Source organism: Amphibalanus amphitrite, unplaced genomic scaffold, assembly GCF_019059575.1.
Source record: "Amphibalanus amphitrite isolate SeventyFive unplaced genomic scaffold, NRLGWU_Aamphi_draft 001977F_arrow, whole genome shotgun sequence".
Taxonomy (NCBI): domain Eukaryota; kingdom Metazoa; phylum Arthropoda; class Thecostraca; order Balanomorpha; family Balanidae; genus Amphibalanus; species Amphibalanus amphitrite.
The window spans coordinates 42,795-47,312 of NW_024883470.1; positions in this window are offsets into that span (position 1 = coordinate 42,795).

The following is a 4,518-nucleotide window of genomic DNA, read 5'->3' on the forward strand; positions in this document are numbered from 1 at the left end:
AGATTTGAGCTCAGACCTATATCGTTACGGTGTCAGGCGGACACGAGGACAGGTGGCGCCGCCGCCGCCCGCATAGCGGCGGGAATGTGAACTAACCTGTTTACCAGAGGGGTGTTCACGGGCACCGCACACTGCTGCGTGCGCTGTGTGCGGTGCGTCCAGCAGGCGTGGGGGTAGGGGATGGGTAGGCGGTTCTGACGTCACGGCTGCGTGCGGTGGACGGTCCGCTGTGGCCAGTCCCGACCGGCCACAGCGATCGCTGTGTGCGGTGACGGAAGGCTGACGTAGGGACGCAGTGGGCGGAGCTTGGAGGCTGTGTGCGGTCCGACCGCACACAGGGCCCGTGAACAGCCCTCTGATCTATGGTATGGTACCATCGGGGGACCGGCCGCCGTCGGCACCATTTCGGGACTTTGCATCGCAATAAAAGGCTTATTTACAGTTGAAAATGGACTAGCGAGAGTCGTTATGGAATCAGAATTTGATGCTCTACAAAACTAGGCTATTTTCATTGTGATGGCATCACAGACTACACCGCTAAACCCAATAAAGCAGATTTATGTCGCGTCATCGATGATTACATATAATGTTTCTTTGATATATATGTAGTCGGGTCTTTCAGCTGCGTCCCTCCCCTCCCTCGCCGCGCCGGCGGGTCGGCCATCCGCGGCTTGCCGCCCGCCGGCTGCTGGCCGGTCAGCTGGCCGGTCAGCTGGTCGCCCGCGGCTGTCGGTGCAGTGCGGGATGCCTACTTGCGGGGGGCCGTCGTGGCGGCGGCCCGGGTGGACTGGGCGAGCAGTGAGTTGGGGAGCGCTGCGCTGTTGGTGCTCTAGTTTGTATTGCGTTCGCATGATACGGCTTGAGCCAATACAGAGTGAACTGATTGAGCTGAGCAAGTCTTTATATACATTGAAAAGTAAAGCACTTTTTACTGCATCTACGGTGAGATGCTAGATAAAATTTATGGTCTAATGGTACCCATTACTTAACAATTAAGTGAATCATTTCGTCGCTAAACTCTCGTAAATTCGTATGTCCGCCTCACTATGGAGTTTGGACCGTAACGTATGGCCTTTGCTCAGACAGTATACGAACAGGTGACGGGGATACCTCCCATAGAAGGATGCGACACGATTTTACTGCTAAATAGCGGCCGGCCGCCGTGGGGACGTTTTTGTACGACTTATATCTCGGCAACCACTGGGCTGATACACGTGCGGTTTTTTGTGTGGGGTAGCTTTTTCCCTTCTTTCACATAGTGTGCTACTCTCGATGCATATGGGTGACCCCTAACGCACGTTCCACGTGCAAAGCCAAGAGGTGCCTGTTTTGTAATAAGCGCAATAGCTCGCGGTAATTACTGGGCCGATTGCGCTAAAACTTGGCATGGAGGTAGACACTTTCCAGGCGATGCATTTCCATGTGTCTTGGTAGGGTTGCAACTGCACGTGCGCACGTGCAGGGTGACGCTTCCAGATCTCGAGAACGGCTGGACCGATTGTGTTCAAATTTGGCATAACGCTTGATACCGATCAGTAGGTTGCAGTCATTTAGTATGTATTTCCATGTGCCACGATTGGGGTGCAACTGCACGTGCGCACGTGCAGGGTGACGCTTCCAGATCTCGAGAACGGCCGGGCCGATTGAGTTCAAATTTGGTACACCGCTAGAGACCGATTAGTAGGGTGCCGACTGCCGTGCGCAAGTCAGTTTGGACCCATCTTGCACGTGCGCACGTGCAGGGTGACGCTTCCAGATCTCAAGAACGGCTGGACCGATTGCACTCAAATTCGGCAAACATCTAGAGATCGATCAGTAGGGTGCCGTGCACAAGTCAGTTAGTATGTATTTCCATGTGTCACGGTTGAGATGCAACTGCACGTGCGCACGTGGAGGGGTCGTTTCAAGATCTTGAAAACGGCTGGGCCGATTGAGCTCGAATTTGGTACACCGCTAGAGACCGGCGAATAGGGTCCCATGCACAATGCAATTGGACACAGCTTGCACGTGCGCACGTGCAGGGTGACGCTTCCAGATCTCGAAAATGGCCGAGCCGATTACACTCAAATTTGGCACACCGCTATAGATCAGCGAGTAGGGTGCCGTGCACGTCAGTTTGTAGCACACCGACTCCGGTCTACACGTGCAAGGCTCATCCTCTCGTTTGGCGGCGGGCGTTTTTGCTGCGTAACCGCAGGTTGTTTGAAAAGACAAACACTATTCGTTAGAATTGTGTTTTTCTATTGAAAAACAACCGGAGCGGTCCTTCTCCGGGCTATGTTTTGCATGTCTGGCCGCGAATTGGGGCAACTTGGGTCAGGCCTAAACTTGTGGCTCGATTTTCTTAAAAATTTCAGTGTATGGGCTCCCGCAGGCGATCTACCTGTTGGCACCGGTCGCTACTCGCTTAAAACCTCGTGGCACGTGGCACGTGCGATTCCATTTTCCCCATGTTAAGTCAACGGGGTTTTGGACACTTTTTGCGCGATCGGGAATAGCGGAAAAACGAGCCAAGGAAGAGGTGGTTTTCTTCCCAGCATTTTATGGCAAACACGTTTGGGTACACGCTGGTGTGCGCCGTATACCCCTCAGAACTTCGTAACGTGTCTTTGCACGAGGTCAAAGTTGAACTTTTTTCGCTCCCCATGTTAAGTCAATGGGCGTTTTTGCAGAGACTTTTTCATTCGCTCATTGTACAAAATTATATGATACGATTTTGTTTAAACTTTCAGGACTTGTTGAGAAAAGACCATAGAACATGTTGTTATGCTTCTTTAAGCTGTGCAAATTCGTTTGTTGTCTTTAGGCTTCTTTAAAAATGAAAAATTTTAACATGGAAAGTCAATGGGAGCGTCTTTGGTGCTTAATAACTTTGTACCTTGAAGACATATTCAAGTGAAAAGTTGATATTTTATACAACTTTTGATGCTCTTTCCAATGATATATACAACTTTATTGCACGTGGTGCCGTTTTTGAGAAATATAGTAAAAAAGCACGACATTACCGAGATTTGAGCTCAGACCTATATCGTTACGGTGTCAGGCGGACACGAGGACAGGTGGCGCCGCCGCCGCCCGCATAGCGGCGGGAATGTGAACTAACCTGTTTACCATCTATGGTATGGTACCATCGGGGGACCGGCCGCCGTCGGCACCATTTCGGGACTTTGCATCGCAATAAAAGGCTTATTTACAATTGAAAATGGACTAGCGAGAGTCGTTATGGAATCAGAATTTGATGCTGTACAAAACTAGGCGCCTATTTTCATTGTGATGGCATCACAGACTACACCGCTAACCCCAATAAAGCAGATTTATGTCGCGTCATCGATGATTACATATAATGTTTCTTTGATATATATGTAGTCGGGTCTTTCAGCTGCGTTCCTCCCCTCCCTCGCCGCGCCGGCGGGTCGGCCATCCGCGCCCTGCCGCCCGCCGGCTGCTGGCCGGTCAGCTGGCCGGTCAGCTGGTCGCCCGCGGCTGTCGGTGCAGTGCGGGATGCCTACTTGCGGGGGGCCGTCGTGGCGGCGGCCCGGGTGGACTGGGCGAGCAGTGAGTTGGGGAGCGCTGCGCTGTCGGTGCTCTAGTTTGCATTGCGTTCGCATGATACGGCTTGAGCCAATACAGAGTGAACTGATTGAGCTGAGCAAGTCTTTATATACATTGAAAAGTAAAGCACTTTTTACTGCATCTACGGTGAGATGCTAGATAAAATTTATGGTCTACCTAATGGTACCCATTACTTAACAATTAAGTGAATCATTTCGTCGCTAAACTCTCGTAAATTCGTATGTCCGCCTCACTATGGAGTTTGGACCGTAACGTATGGTCTTTGCTCAGACAGTATACGAACAGGTGACGGGGATACCTCCCATAGAAGGATGCGACACGATTTTACTGCTAAATAGCGGCCGGCCGCCGTGGGGACGTTTTTGTACGACTTATATCTCGGCAACCACTGGGCTGATACACGTGCGGTTTTTTGTGTTGGGTAGCTTTTTTCCTTCTTTCACATAGTGTGCTACTCTCGATGCATATGGGTGACCCCTAACGCACGTTCCACGTGCAAAGCCAAGAGGTGCCTGTTTTGTAATAAGTGCAATAGCTCGCGGTAATTACTGGGCCGATTGCGCTAAAACTTGGCATGGAGGTAGACACATTCCAGGCGATGCATTTCCACGTGTCTTGGTAGGGGTGCAACTGCACGTGCGCACGGGCAGGGTGACGCTTCCAGATGTCGAGAACGGCTGGGCCGATTGTGATCAAACTTGGCACACCGCTAGAGGCTGGTAAGTAGGGTGCCGTGCACAAGTCAGATGGGACCCGCTATGCACGTGCGCACGTGCAGGCTGACGCTTCCAGATCTCAAGAACGGCTGGGCCGACTCTGCTGAAATTTGGCATACCGCTAGAGACTGGTTAGTAGGGTGCCGTGCACAAGTCAGTTAGTATGTATTTTCATGTGCCACGGTTGGGGTGCAGTTGCACCAGCGCACGTGTAGGGGTCGCTTCCAGA